The 17,180-nt window shown below is 35.2% G+C and overlaps 1 protein-coding gene across 1 annotated transcript in view; it reads right to left on the minus strand.

The window, feature by feature from the left end:
- The window catches only part of FBN2 (fibrillin 2), a 280,535-nt gene that overhangs the window by 170,818 nt on the left and 92,537 nt on the right, over nucleotides 1-17,180 (minus strand). The gene's annotated exons all lie outside the window — the stretch shown is intronic.

The raw sequence follows: 17,180 nt of genomic DNA on the forward strand, positions 1-17,180 counted from the left end.
AACTAAAGTCCAAAGTATGCACTGTGGCTGGCAAAGCCCCTCCCCATTTGGTCCTGGACTACATCTCTAAACCCATCTCTTACTAATTAATCTCCTCCTTAGTGCTCAGCTCCAGTCACACTGGACTCCTAATGTCATCCCCTAGATACCTCAGGGGTGCCTCTACCTCAGGGGCACTGCACTTGCTGGCCCCCATCAGGAATTCAGCCCTGGCTTATCACTTTACTTCCTTCAGATCTTTGCTGAAATAAGGCCATGTCAGTGACTTTCCCTGGTTGCCTGTTTAAAATTCCACACCACATTAGCATTTTATAAGCTCTCATCCTGTTTTATTTTCTTTCTGACATAGCACAGACTTTAGTTGTTTACTGTCTGTCTCTTGCCTCTACAATGTAGCCTTTATGAAAGCAAAGATTTTGATCTGTTTTGTTCATTACTCTATTCCCAGGGTCTAGAACAGTGACGGAACTCCGTAAATATATTTTTGTATGAGTGATTCTGGTATCAGTGCCATCTGGGTGTGGCAGGTCCAAAGCCTAGTGTGTTTTGAGAATCCTCCTAATCCTTAGGTCTCTCACCTCTCACAGATGATTCTAGGGATAATAACTCCTCTACCTGACCACTCTCATTGGCCCCAGGTTCCTGACAGCTTATCCTCATGCTGGGATCAGCCACCCTCCAGGTAGTTGCATGGACAGAGCCCCTCTCAGGACAATTCAACTCATCTCTTTTCTGTGAGGCCCTCACCTGGCAGATGAGAAACTCACATGTCCTCTGCCTTTCAAACTCTGGAAACGCAGAACAGCCTTTCCAGGTGTGAGTCAGGCTGTACTCCTTACCTTCTCCCTCTCCCACACTCTAGTTCATGGATGACACTTTTCAAAAAAGATCCCCAATACCGTTCTCTTCAATCTCCTTAAGGATTCTCTTTTTACACAGCTTGGGGGTGAGCAATGGGCCACTAAAGGCAAAACAATCCTCCCCTTCCTTTCGTCACTTCTGTTCTCCCTCCTCCCACTCCTACTGCCCACCTGCTATACAAATACTGAAGACAATGGTTTACAGTATAGCAGTATTCCTAAAAAAACCTCAAATGAAATTTTAATTATCTTCTTAAAGAGGAACAGATTTGAGAATATATTTTATTCATGAAATCCACACCATTTTTAAATTCCAGGTAGAAATATTAATATTTAATTAACTACCCATTGCAAATAGTGTTTATATATACTAGCATAAAGGATCTATACACAATGTAACATTATACTTTGTGGAAAAAAACATCAAAATAACCATCTTCCACCTTCAAACAAGGAAAATGAAGACATAGAATATTTTAAAATGTATAATCAAAATTCACATTAATGCCAGGATACTATACTTCCTGTTTTGCTTTACTTGTTAATTATGAGAAATATTTTTTCTATCATAGTAAATTAAGAAAAACATTCCATGTGGGAGAAAAATTATGATAATTTAATTTGTGAAAGATGATATGCTACGAGTTTATTAAGTTGAATTAATTTCTAAGCCTACAATTAAATTTTTACAGTATGGTTTCACTAACGCATAAATGAGAACTTTTTTCTTTTGCAAATTTCAAGTTTTCTGTTACAAAACATCTTCAAGGACTACAAATCTGTTGTACTTAGAATTCAACAAAATAAGAAAGCAACCTCTGAGACTTTTTTCACATATCATTTAAAGCACTTTTTTTATTCTTGCATTTCCTTTCCTGTGAGTTACCTTCTAATATTTTAGTTATTTTTCTGTTATGTGTTAGCCATTTTCTTTACCTATTTCTAGGGGTTTGCCTTTAATTTAGCCATTTGCCTTCAATATTACTTGCAAATATTTTTTCTTTGGCATTTTTCTTTTGACATTCTTTTTGATGTCTTTGCCAGTAGTTTTTTCATTTTTCATTTTTTAAAAACTTTTATGTAGTTGAATATATCATTTATTTTCTTTTATAATTTCTGGATTTTGAACATAAAATAATTCTCTTATGTTGTATTATTGTACATTTATTGTTCTATTTAAAATTTAAGTCTTTACTTTTTTGTTATATTTGGCTTACTTCCTTATGTTTTACATTCATATTTCAAACATAGCATTATGTTTAAAGCACTTTCTTTCTTGTTCAAGTTCGTGTCTAAAACAGAACCTATTTATGTCTAAGCCTACAGCAGTAGTTGCTTATATGTTTTCTCTTGCAAAATCATATTGAAAAAATAAAATACAGGCCAGTGAGGTGGCTCACGCTTGTAATCTCAGTACTTTGGGAGGCCGAGGCGAGTGGATCACTTGAAGTCAGGAGTTCAAGACCAGCCTGACCAACATGGTGAAACGCTGTCTCTACTAAAAATACAAAAATTAGCCAGGTGTGGTGGCACATGCCTATAATCCCAGCTACTCGGGAGGCTGAGGCAGGAAAATCACTTGAGCCTGGGAGGCGGAGGCTGCAGTGAGCCGAGATCACACCAGCACCACTGCACTCCAGTCTGGGCGACAGAGTGAAACCCTGTCTCAAAAATAAATAAATAAATAAATGAATAAATAAATAAATAAATAACACAAAATACTGATTGCAATAGCATGAACTTCTTTTCAAGTGCCACACTGACTCATATCCCATGTAGTATACAAGTAGACAAACTCATAAACATAGAACAATCTGAAATGATTTGGATAATGTTGAGAGAATTTCATGTCTTCTAATTTCAGGAATGCCCAGGTTTTAACAGCAGTCTAGACAATAGTAGAGAAGATTAGAAAGAGAAGTAATATAATGAAGAGTAGAAAAAATAGGAGGTGATAGTTGGGAATAAGTAAGGTAGATCTACAAAGAAAAACAGTAGAGCCAAATTTATTGTTATCTTAGTGGGCCATTCCTTTCCCTTTGGAACTTTCTGGCAAAAATAATAAGATCCTGAGTTCCTGTTTGACAACACTTACTTTAAGAATTAAAATCGCTTTCTAATACAGCAGTCCCTCCTCTGGGAAATATGTTCCATGACCCTCAATGGATGCCTGAAACCATGCATGGTACTGAACCTGATTGCTGTCAATCAGGAACACGTTTCTGTTCACGTCTTCTATCCACAAATTTCATGCTTTTTCCATTTTTAACTAAGTGCTTAACATGTACTGTCGCCATAACTTTTGCAGTTTGAGGTACAACAGCAAAACCAGCACAAATTTCTTCTTCCCTCTTTGCAATTACACAGATAAAAATCTATTCTTACTGTAGAGCTTAGTAACTTTAGCATATGATTTTTTTGCCTTATTAAGTCAAGAGCTTTCATCTTTTCATTTAAAAGGGGGCACTTTACAGTCTCTCTTTGGTATATCTGAATCATTACCATCACTACTCTAGCACTTTGGGGCATTATTAAGTAAAATAAGGGTCACTTGAATACATGCGCTAAGATACTGTGACAGTGAATCTGATAACTGAGGCAGCTACTGAGTGACTCCTAGGCAAGGAGTGTCTGCAGCATGGATATGCTGGACAGATGGATGAGGCACGTCTCCAGCACAAGATGTTATTACCTTACTGAGAATGGCACGCATTAAAACATATGGATTATTTCTGGAATTCACCGTTAAGATTTTTGGATTGTAGTGGACAGCAGGTACCTGAAACTGTAGAAAGTGAAACTGCAGATAAGGGGACTACTGTAATAATAATGATGATAATGATAAATCTTACAATAACATGTCCCAAACTCCAATCATTGAAAACTTCACCTCCATACCTATTGAAATACCCTGAATCATTTAAATTATATCTTTCTTAATATATTTCTACATGTATACTTATTTTAAAAATTTTATATGAACTTTGGGATAATCAATAATATTTTCAGGAATAACATTCATAAACACATAGTTTTGATGCACTGGTTGTATTTTTTCTTAAATTTTTTCTTATAGCTTATTACTATTAAAATAAAACCTATTTGTCCGTGGGCCACTTAAAATCAACTAGCCAGTCACTAAGAAAATAGTGGTAAAATTAAGTAAAATTGACACCATTTGAAATACAGAGTAAGAATAGTGAAATCAAGAACAGGAGTTGGCAAACTACAGCCCACAGCCTGTTTTTGTAAGTAAAGTTTTACTGGAACACAGCCTCACTCATTCGTTTTTACTGTCTATGGTGGATTTTGCACTACACTGGCAGAGCTGTCTATTTGTGACAAAGACAGTATGACCTGCAAAGCCTACAATATTTACTATCTGGCTCTTCACAGAAAAGTTTGCCAAGCCCTGATCTAGAAGAACTGCATTTAGTGTTCGGATCTAGAAAGACTGCATTTAGTGACTGGCTCGATGATTTTAGGTGGTCTGTGGACAAATAAATTTTATTTTAATAGTCATAAGTGATTTTAAAAAGTTTTAATAAAACTAGTATTTTATTTTGACCTGCATTTAGGGTGTTGTATTAGTCTGTTTTCACACTGCTATAAAGAGCTGCCTGAGACGGGGTAATTGATAAAGAAAAGAGGTTTAATTGACTCGTAGTTGTGTATGGCTACCGAGACCTCAGGAAACTTACAATCATGGCAGAAGGAGAAGAGGCACATTTTACACAGCAGCAGGAGAGTAAGCCTGAGACTGAGCAAGAGCAGGGAAAACTGCCTTATAAAATCACCAGATCTCATGAGAACTCACTCACTATCATGAGAACAGCAGTGGGGAAACCACCCCCTGATCCAATCACCTCCCACCAAGTCCTTCCTTCAACATGTGGAGATTATGGGGATTAAAATTCATGACGAGATTTGGGTGGAAACAAAGCCAAACAATAGATGCCTTAAAAAAAAGATGTTAGGGGTTTGCTCCAATTTAAAGAAATGAAACTGGAAATCAGAGCATTTGGGTGAGGTTTACACAACAATGGCAGGTCAGGAACTTATTTGGGAAACCACTTTCTAAAAGAATGCCTACTTCCTCTATCAGAGGATTGGAAAATAATGGTCAACATACAAGTTTGAAGTTAGACTGCAGTACTAAAAGGTAAATAATTTTTACGATCCTCTCTTTTACAAACTTGTTATAACGTTCAAATACTTAATATTGATTTTGCAACATAAGAGGTTTTTACTATAATCCTTAAAACAGGTAAGAACAATACAAAAAGCAATTTTCTTCTATGTAATGAAACATAATAGATTATTGTAATACGCTATTACTAATGGGAAAAGCAAAGCTTTGATTTATAGTCACATAGTCCCGGTAGCATTTCTGAGAATTTGGAAGATGAAACCTATAGCTGAAGAATATGTTTATGCTTCAGATTAGCATCAGCTATATAGCTAGTTAAATCAAGCTATGCAAAATTTAATTTGATAGCATACAGCTGTTGGTTAATAATGCCCAAATTCTCCTCTGCCGTTCACCAAAAGGCACAAACCTGCAACCCAACCCTTCATTTGTCCTATGTTAGCTGCTGCTAGACTGGGACAAAAATATACCTCAGATAGTTTTATAATTAAACTAGAAAATCCACAGTAATATGTGAAATATGAAACCACAGCCCTCTAGGAAAATCAAAGCTTACATAAAAACATAGCAACTCACTCAGTATCTGTATGACATTAAAAGAAACCTTCTCATACTATAACTAAATTTGTTTATTTATATTGATTTTGTGTCTTCTAAAATAAGGGCTCTTTAAATAGCTGTCTTCTGGAAGCAGGTAAAACAACTACTGGCACATGGAGAAACCATTTACCTAACCTTGCGACCAATACAGCAGGTGACTAGAACTAAAATTCTCAGAATCCTTCATATTATCCTTAAAATATAATTATTTGTACTAAAATCCAGTAAAGGCAAAGTATGGAAGAGAAACAGTATATTAAAATAAGAAAAGTTTGCATTAAGATAAGGGGATTTAGTCTGGGATTAAGAAAGAAAGATAATTCAAGCATTATCACAGCTTGCTTTATTTACATCCTGCCATAATATACTCCCAAGGATGCATCTAAAAGAAATGGCAGCCCGTAACATTTGTCTCCAGACCTTCATATATTTTTCAATGCCTGGCAGTGAATAAAGTGTATATATATATATATATATATATGGGCAGTAAGTGACAGCACTGGCGAGAACTGCAGTCTTGGATCTAGGTATTACATTTCAAGTTTTGTTACATTTTTATTTGACTACAGCAGGATTTCTTTAGAGTAGACTAATTTCTTTCAGGCACTGAGCCAAGGTAATTTGTGAGATGGAGAAAGGTTCTCTCTCTCTCTCTCTCTTCCTCCTACCCTTCTTCCCTGTCCCTCTCCTTCCTTCTTCCTCATTTTGTCAACAGAATATAAAGATACATATGAATATTATAAAACTTGCATTTTATTTTGGCCTGAATTATTGTTTTTTCATTTCTACTATGAAATGGCTATTACATGTTAAGCAAAATAAAAATTTATCAAGCAATTTTTTAGTAACTGAAAGGGAGGCAATATTTCAGATACCTTTTTCCTCTAATGGCAAAGTTCAACAAAATGTTCACCTGATCCTTTCATTCAGGGTAGAATAGGTTTTCCTATCATTAACACACATCTAATTTTATGTCTCTGAGAAAGATGTTTTGGAGGCTCTCAATTTTTCCAGTCATCTTTAGCAGACACTGAATTGCAAGAATCATGTGAATTACTTTACCATGCTTTTTTTCATAATTTAAAAAAGAATTTAAACATTCAATGGCACTGGGGAAACAACATTGGTTCTCAGCATTTGGGAAATTTTTCCTGAATCCATCAAAGTGCAATTTCCTGACCACCGTCTTATGTTAAATAAATCAAGCCCTCTGGGTCTTAACTCTCCATTGCTGTAATTTAGGTGGAATTGGAGCAGGGGAATAAAAACAGGCTGAGACCAGTCAGGAATTAATGGATACCCTAGTTCCACATTTTCTCATCTCATGATAGACTTGGGGTCATTTCATTGCCTGTTAATACTTTCATCAGACTAGGCAAATATATGCTCTAGTAGGTCAACTGTGTTATTTTCAAGATTTTTGTTAGCTTTTTAAAAGAATTTATTTATTAGAAACTGTACTAAAAGTCATCATTGAAATTACACATCAGAACTCTTCCACAATTAATTTCTTTGCTATCCTTGTCTTTAACAAGGACCCAAAGTGTCAAATGCTTTATATGTTATGCATAAAAACCTTAAGCAGAAAAGACCATTATTATTCCTATTGTAAAGATGCAGGCATTAATTTTCTTGAGATGACACAATTCATATGGGGTGCAGCAGGAGCACAGATGGACATTTGGATCCCAAATGTTCTCTTCCCTCCCCAAATTTATTTCCTTAATTTTACTGAAAACTTAAATTGTCATTTTTCTCTATAATTTTCCTCTTGTTACTGGGATAAAAATGTTTCAAAATAAAATAGATTTTTAAAAAGTTAAAATGTCATCTGGATATTTCAAACTTTGCTCCAGATTCACAATCCAGATCAAAGCCTGTCTTCACATGCCAAAGATTACCTTTTGCTGAATAATTTTCTTTTGGAATATGTATTTTTTCACAGATTTCATGTTCATGACAATGATGTTACCCACTGTGCCTCAAATAAAGAACTCTTTCTGGTCTAGACTTTTATAGAAACCTATGCGTGCAACTTTCCATGTAAACAGTTTTGTTTAGGTTGAAATTAAAGGAGTGACGTCACTTCAGTAATTCCCCATGAAATATGGCTGTTAGTTAACTAACACCGTCAAGGTGCTGTCCAAGTTGCTTAACACATGTGTTTTACTAGTGCACGCCATTTGTGGGAAGAAACTCAAATAGTTTAGATTGGCAACTTCTGATAAATATGCTAGGAGGTGCTAAGTGCTCAGTTTGCCTCGTATGTCAGCTCTGAGCTGCTGTTTGGCTGCCCCTCTGGAGTTACTATCACTCTTCCCCGCTGGTCTCACTTTCTTGGATGTGACGTTTCCATTTATGAAACACAGCATGGGCTTCTAAAAATCAGACTAAAAATATCACTGCTAGTATGCCCTTCCCAAATAGTTTATAAAAGCATACATACTTCAAATTTCCATTTCACATTTTAACTGTTAATATATATTCTCCAAATGACTCTGCACTAAATTTCCAAACTACTCTATGCTCTGCCTCCCAACATAAATGTATCATAAAAAGCAGATTCCTTAGTGCAAAGAACTTTCATTGGATTACAAGTAATTGTCTATTTTATATGGAGAAAGATAGGAAAACGGTAACCCCAAGTGATGTCATTTTTGCTTAGCAAAAATAAGAAAAAGTCAGAAAAGGCTTTGATTCTTAAACCCAGTGGCTCCACTAAAAAAAAAAACACAAAAAAAGTATGGAAATATTTGCGGTATCTTCGTTTCTTCTGTATGATTTCCTAATCTGAACGATGTGTCCAGCGCCTCATGGAAGAGACATAAAAAGTAATCCAGAAGACTAAGTCCTTTAAGCCAGGGCAGAATCCCTTGGCAGTTATTCCCTCACCAATCTGGACAGAGGGTTGGGAGACACACAGTCCTGGGCTGAGGTGGAGATGTAGATCACTCACCCTAACTGCGGGGAATATCAAGCTCTTTGTTCCTCAATCAGGCACCCAGCAACAGTAAGCCAAAACAAGGCTCCAGCATGCTAACATTGCTATGACCTAAGCTGCTCACACAGAGATCTCTCGTGATAGAAATGTGAATGAGTCACCTTTTGGTAATGAAGAGATCAAAAGACAGGACAGACATATTCCTTGGGAAAATCCAAATGACTCGCTCCAGGGTGGAGTTCATAGTCTACTTTGAAGAAGATACCTGGTACAACACTGCACAGAGTCTATGTACCTGAAAGTATGTTGAATACTACTCACAATGAAAAGAAATCGGGAAACAAATGCCCATCAATGGGAAAGCTGACAAACAAGCTATGGTATAGCTACATAATGGAATATTGTATCCCACTCTGAAGAATGAATTAGAGCAGCATGCAATTACATAGATCAATCATATCTTTATAATATGAAGTGAAAAAGTTAAATTCCACACAGCACTAAAACTCTTTTGTAACGTTTAACAACTGCAATAATGATTATGATGATGAATGGAGTATCTCTAGATTTAATAAAATTATCTAAAAATTAACAAGAAATTGTGAGATTCCTATACAAAGTGATGGTTATATGGGGGCCTCATAACCACCATGGGTAGATGTAGGTTATTGTCATGGTCCTAGCTTTTGGTTTTGGTGGTTTCATGGGTGCTTATTACATTGTAATAGCAAAGCAAAAGTAGGTAATGGATCAATAATAATAAGAACCATGAATCAAATACTATGATTAATACAATATTATGCACCTGAAAGAGAAAAGGGGAGCACCACATATAGAGAGAGTAGTCTAGATAGATAAATAGATAGATAAATAGTACGTATGTATGGATAGATAGATAGATAGATTGATTGATTGATAGACAGATAGAAAGACAGGAGAAATACTGAAATAAATAAATGAAAGCATCATAAAAAAGAAAAAGAAATTGATCTGTTTTTCTGTTTTGAAAGTCTTAATTTCAGTAGGCCATTTAGTTTGTTTGCAGTTGGTGACCAGGATTTTACTAGCTTTTTGTTTCAAAATGACTTAACAACATCTCTTTTCTTCATAATATGACTACTACAGGCTGGAATGCAGTGGCATGATCCCAGGTAACTGCAACCTCCGCCTCCTGGGCTTAGGTGATCCTAATGTCTCAAGCCTCCCAAGTAGCTGGGACGACATGCACATACTACCACGTCTGGCTAATTTTTGTATTTTTAGTAGAGACGGGGTTTCACCATGTTGGCCAGGCTGGTCTCAAACTTCCAGGCCTCAAGTGATCTGCCTGCCTTAGCCTCCCAAAGTGCTGGGATTACATGTGTGTGCCACCGTGCCCGGCTACATTCACCCATTTAAGTCTTGTATTTTTTCCAAAAGCATATTATAATCAGCTTCATTGTAATAACCATCTTTGATCTGTCCCTTAATGTCTGTTTTACTTTTACTTCAAGTCACTAAATATATTTTAATGAGATTTTTCTCTGACAGCAATTAATGGGAGGATCATTAAAATCAAGCACATTTCATTTGACACTCTTAAACTTTTATTGATTTATAAAAGTAATAGTTTTATGGTAAGTGAAAGGTCCCATATTTTCATCCCACATTCAGTAAGCTTTAGATGTGCATATATTGTCTACTTGGCAGCACATAATATGCCATAGATGTACCTACTGTTCTGGGGGATAAAGGTTGCAATGCCCTGTGACAGAGGCTCTAACAGCTTTGTATACATTGTTCCAGGGAGACAAGAGTTCTGGATGGAAATTCACTGAGGGCTCAAGAAAAAAACTGCCAAATAAATGGGTCTTCCCACCCCCAACCTTACTCTCTGTTTTAAATTTTTTGAATAGGTAATACATTTACATGGTTCAAAGTCAAAAACTTAGGTTAGGGCACGCAATGTGAAATCTCCTCTCCATTCCTTTTTCCAAGCCAGACAATTTCACCCCCAACAATATCCAATGCCACAGACTTTCTAGTCCTTCCATGGACATTCTATGCATTAACACACACACATACACACACACACTTTTAAATATTTTTTACGAAAATGTTTACAAATTGCCTTTGTCATGTAACAATATACCTTCAACATACGTTTATATCAATATATAAAGTGTCTGCTATCTTTTTGTAAGGATGAACAGTTTCCCACTGTGTGCATGTTTTTAATTGAATCAGTCCACTATCCTGTATATGTCTATGATATTTTGCTATTACAAAAAAAAAAGACAGAAGGAATAACCTTATTAAAATCCATCATTTCTTGATTATGAGTATAGACAAAACAACTTTTTAGAATTAAAACTAAGTGATTAAATATTATAGTATGGATATTTGTAATTTTGATAGATATTTCTAAATTGCCCTCTATATAGGGCACTTTTATACTCTTACCAGGAATTTGTGAGAGTGTCTATTTCTTAACACCCTCACCAATACAGTTTGCCATTAGAATTTTTATTTTATCAACATTTAGAAGTAAAAAATAGTGTCTCACAGTTTTATATTACACTCTCTTATTCTAAATACACTCTGCTTATATAAATAAGGATAAATATGTTTTTGCGAGTCACTGGTATTTCCCTTGCCATCAACAGTCAATTCATATCCTTGAACATTTTATTGGATATTTTCTTACTGATTTGTGGAATCTCTTTGTATTAGAAAAATTTGTCTTTCTGTGTGTTATGAGTTACAAATGCTTTTCCCAGTTTAGCATTTGTCTTTTTTTCTGGTTAGTAAATTTTTTGTTCTTTTATTGCCATGTAATTTATTTTATTTTATGTAACTGAATTTATTAATCTATTTCTCTATAACTTTTAAGTGGCCAACACACTGAAATATGCTTTCTCAGGTCTAAGGCTATATAAAAATGCTCATGATTATTTTTAGTATCACTTTCTTTTGTATACATAATATTTTATACAAAATTGTATAGATAATATTTGTATCTTTGATTCATTTAAAATTTATCCTGGTATAAGATGTGACACATAGATCCAAATTTATCTGTTTCAAATAATACCCTGTCATCTCAACATGATTCACTGCATATTTGATCTTTTCCCTTATTGATTTAAATGTCACAATTTCAACTTTTACTGAAATTTCTATTGTGTTTCATTGGGCTATTTACACGCTAGTACCATAGTAATTTAAATATTTTCGCTTTATAACATGTTTTAGTATCTAAAATGTCCTGTTCTCCAGTCTTTCAAATATTTTGCTGTCTTATCTTTCCATAGGAATAGTAAAGTACACTCTTGGCTATTTTAAAACTATTTCTTTAGACTATTGCTACTGACTCCTGTATTAATCCATTTTCACATTGTTATAAAGAGCTACCTGAGACTGGGTAATATATAAAGAAAAGAAGTTTTATTTTATTGGCTCATGGTTCTGCAGGCAGTACAGGAAGCATGGCTAGGGAAGCCTCAGGAAACATACAATCATGGTGGAAGGTGAACAGGAAGCAGGCACCTGGCCAGAGCAGGAGAAAGAGAGACAGAAGGGGGAAGAGCTACACACCTCTAAACAACCAGATCTCATGAGAACTCACTCCCTATCACGAGAACAGCAAGGAAGAAATCTGCCCCCATGATCTAATCACCTCCCACAAGGCCCCTCTTCCAGCACTGGGGATTACAATTTGACATGAGATTTGGGTGGGGACTACCTTCTGTGAACAAAGATAAAATTAGTTCAGTTCCACTTTCTTACCCCTACTTTTGTTTTCCAAGACCTGCAATTACAATTCTAAAGTCATAATGAATGGATTATTTAGGCACAGAATACATTTTAATTTAATTAACAGAAAATATAACAAAAATCCCTTAACTGAATATCTAACACATCAGCCAGAGAGGCGGCATAGAATACTTCAGAGAGAAACGTTTACTTTTTCAAGAATTAGCCCTCATGGGCTAACTTCTTAAAAGGCTCCATGGAAACCAGCTATTATGAGTGCAGTGCTTAAATTGGTCAATCCGGGGAGGGGGCCTGAAGCAGTAGATTTGGGTTGGAGCCAGTGAACTGCCAGGTCATACATCTGCAATCCCTGACCATACAAATAAAAAGTTCTCCCAACCAGGAAGGCTCAAGTGAAGAAACAGAAATGAAGGTCAAAGCTCTGTATTTTTTTGCCTTCATTTTTTCGGGGCAGACAGATGATGCTTTTTCCAATCATGCAGCTTATAATCTCTACAGCCAGTGCCAGGATCATTAAACTGGATCTACTTCCAGCCTTGGTAGATTCTGGCCAGGGTACTACCACAAAATGCAATGGGCAAAGGGAGAATGACACTCTTACTCCAACTGCTGTCTCCATGAGTTTCCCCGTCAGTGCAGTCCCAGGCTGGGATGTGTGCCACCTGGTCATCCAACACCTTTGTTTGCTCAATAGCACTGGCTAGGAGCAAAAGCTTTGGAGTCAATCTAGCACACTGGCATTCTGGCTCTTCTCTTTCTCATCCATATAATCCTAAGAAAGTTACTTGGCCTCTTTGTGCCTCAGTTTTTTCATCTCTAAGGTGAGTTAATAATAGTAACTAACCTCACAGCTCTGTGGTGATGATTTAATAAGATAACCCATGTAAAGTAGTTTAAATATTGTCTAGACTATAGAAAATGTTCAATTAATACAGCTTTTATTAATTTTATTTTGGTACATATATCCTGGTGGCAGAGTCAGGCAAGAAAAATAGTTCAGATACAATATGGTAAGTGAGGAATAAATTATTTGTGATGGGGGCAGAAAGCAGGTTTGAGTGTAGCACCCCTGACTTTCTTATTCAAGAGAGAGGGAATACGTATGTTTTAACTACAGTGTTATAAATTAAGCTAAGATGATTTTCATGGTTTTTAAATTTATGACCCAAAAAGTCTTATCTGTTTCCAATGTTAGCAATCCCCTTGCTTCACTCTCCATTTTAATGTGAGTTTTCCCCTTGAGAATGTTAATGGATTTATTTTTTATTTATTTTAAAATTAATATACTTTATGTAATATAAGAGCAAGTACTTTTCAGTTTAGTACAGAAAGTTTATTTTCCATGGTTTATCTAAGCAGAGTTGGAACAGCAGCAGAGGAGACTGTGCCAACAACTTTTATGAGTTTCATGAGCCTAAATAAATATATTTGTTGTCACAAGTCTCAAACAACAAAATGCTGTGTTAATGGAACAAAGCTGAAAACTCTTCAAACTAAATTGCAAACAACTATCTGCCACATAAAGAGCCATTTAAGGGAAACTTTCCAATACAATGATGCTCTTTTTCTGCCTCCCATGTAAGCCAGGAAAGAATAACTAGCTCAAGGAATGTTAACGAAGGTATAGTCTGGAAGGGAGGATCACGCAAGGACATCTGGCTCCTGCTTGTGCTTTAGCCACATGGACTGAAATTCAAACGAAAATATTTTATTGTACAAAAGAAAAACGCTGAGCTGTCTTTTAGTGTACCATTTCATATTATATTGATGTGTTCTCCTTCCCTTATTCATTTAAATTAAATGGATATTTAAATTAATGGATGTTTGAACAGAGGAAGTTAACTGAAACAACCTTCTCTTTGCATGTGAAGAAATGGTTTATTCCACCAAAGAATAATTTTATCCGCTGTATTACAGAATTAGGAAATCAGATTTGGGAACCAAACTGGCACAGCAGAAATAAACATGGCTGCAGTGACCATCATGAGAGGTTTTTTTGAGATCCGGGACCCTAATTGAGCAAAGGGGGATAATAACTGGTTCTCCTTAAAACAGACACACACACACAAACACACCACATACATACATACACACACAGAGAGAGAGGAAAAGGGAGAAATATGTATTTCTTTCTGCTTTGGGTTCAGATTTACAGCTTACCTAGTTGTCTATATCTGAATATGAGGGAAAAAAAGAGTCGCAGGAGAATCAAACAACATAAGCCTCCATGATAGATAGTGACAGACATGTTTCAAACATTAAGTTAGGAGATGAATGCTGCCCCCAGCATTAAAACATTTTTAATAAAAACTATATACGCTCAAACTTAATTTTTTGACAGAACAAGCCTTTCAGAGTAAGATTTCTGTTAAGAAGACATCACAGTGAATGAGCAGAAGACATTTCTTTCCTTCAGCTAAAAAGCAAAGGTTCCTGACATCAGAAGCATTACCTGCAGGTGACCAAAAAGGAACCATGACACAGAAGATATAAACATTTGAAACTGCATTTAATGTTTACATGCTCTTGGTCTCTCAATGGTAACCAAAGGAAAATCAAATTATTAACAAAACAAAAAATGTTAAGATGAAGCAAAAATTCCTTTGAGGAAGACCAGTAGCTTCTTTCCAAATTCAGTTTTAACTCTGGACCCACATTTTACCTTCCATTTGGACCTTCAGCCCAAGTCAAATAAACTAACTTATTATATATCCTACTCCCAATTAATCAACATATATTTGTTTGGAGCCTACTAAACTTTTCTAGGCTCTGGGATACAGCACTAAAGACAGAGGCTCTGTCCTGAAGGATCTCATTCAAGGGTTGGAGTGAGATAGTTAACAAACAAATACACACAGAAAATATCAATAACATAATGTTTAACGATTAATAAGCTAATTGCAGTTTCTTGTTAAGGATACCACCATTTTCCTAATTACTCAGACCCAAAATACTGAACTTACTTTTCTTATTTCTGAACAGACCTAGTAACTTAAAGACCAAAAAAGGTTTTTAAAGAGAATTTCATTGCTGTGTGAGCAGAAATATGAAATGTGCTACTGTAAAAACAGGAAGAACATCATCTTAAATCTGCCAATAGTACTATGTTTTATATTTGCACTGTAATTCACATAATAAATTAAAATATTTTACCTTTGATAGTTGATCAAAAGTAATTGCTACAGTTATATTTTTATTTAGAGCAAACATTACATTTATGGCAAGATTTTTACAGACACTACATTATCCATAAAACTGACTACAATTCAAAACCTGTCACTAAGTGTAGCAACTGTTTATAGTTTTTCCAGATATATTATACTACCGATTACATTAAATAGTTTTATATAAGCAAATATCACTTGTTCTTTTATATAAAGAAACAATATTACCCAAATAAAATTGAAAATAGCTGCTTTTAAGAAATATTTAAATAAATATGACTTATACACAAGTAAGGCCTTCATAAAACCTTTATATTTCAAATTCTAATCACTACTTCTTCCAATTCTGCTATTCCCCACCAATCCCAAATATTAAATCACATAATTATTTCTGGGCAATGGTTAAATGGATTTGGCTGCCTGGGCAGGAAGCAAAGAAAGGCACGACTGGATTCAGGGCTTTGGGTGGTGCCTAAGTGCTATCAATGTCCCTCTTTCCTAAAGAACATAGGCAAGTGGTGAATAAAGACTTGTACTGTCTTTCTCCCATGTCTGGCTTGGCTCTGTATGCTGCTTTGATGAAATGTAACGTAGAAAAGCCTCATTCCGTTTTTAACTAAGAAGAAATACATTGTTTGATGTGCATTAGAAATGTCACAACTACTATAATCAGTCAGTGGCTGTGCCTTCTCATCTATAATCAAACTTTGTTCCCAAGTACATCTAGTTTAGATATTAGTCCAGAAGTAAAAAGTGAAAGGGAGTGAGAAAAGTTTGAGCAACACAATCAAGTTACAAAAAGCCAGGAGAAAAAATACAAAAAGTGGCCAGGAAAAAGCAGCACAACCCAGAATTTCTGCAGATCCCTGAGTTTTTGGTCTAATGTGGGTGCTTCTTCAGGTAATTCAGATATTTTTTCATGTCTTCCAAGTGTTACTTTCACCTTTCCACTACAGGCTGACTTTGACTATCGACAGTGTATTTAAGTAGTATAAGACACTTGGGCATTCTTGTAAACAATTTCACAGAGAATTTATTTGGTCCTTAAAATAATCAACTATGTTTTTTTAAACTTTCTTCCTAGAGGGAGCATGAAATTAATTTGTAATGATATAAAATGTATATAACTATAACAATTAATTTGGAGCTAAGTATACATGAACCAGGGCAAATGAAAAAAAACAGGATAATACATGTCTCAAGGATTCATAAGATTACGGTTTCTGGCATTGAAACAATGGCATATGTACCCACATTCTATCTCTTATGAAATAATATAGTTCATACTGCTGTTTATCTTCTATAATTAAACTTTAGACTTTGCCTCTTCCCATTTTCTTTTTTACAAAGAGGAATGCAGCTGTTTACAACCAATCAACAAAAAATAAACTACTTTTGGCAAGAGAAAGAGCAAAAGACTTAATTTGACTTGATGATAATGCTTATGTCACAAAAAATGAGAACAGTTATACTCTATTGCCTTTAGAAAACTGCCTTAGATGAAATAAATTTATTTAAGTAACATAACTGAAAAGATAAACATTGTATCAAAACTACTAGAATCATCAAAACTATTCTAAATATCCATAATCATTGAAGCCACATGCACTTAGAAACTTCTTGAATTTTATAAAAATGATACAGGTTTTGATCACAGATATATATAACAAATAAATTTATTCTATTAAGAACTGCTAATGGAATTTACA

The sequence above is a fragment of the Pan paniscus genome, chromosome 4 (genome assembly GCF_029289425.2).
Source record: "Pan paniscus chromosome 4, NHGRI_mPanPan1-v2.0_pri, whole genome shotgun sequence".
In the NCBI taxonomy this organism is placed as follows: domain Eukaryota; kingdom Metazoa; phylum Chordata; class Mammalia; order Primates; family Hominidae; genus Pan; species Pan paniscus.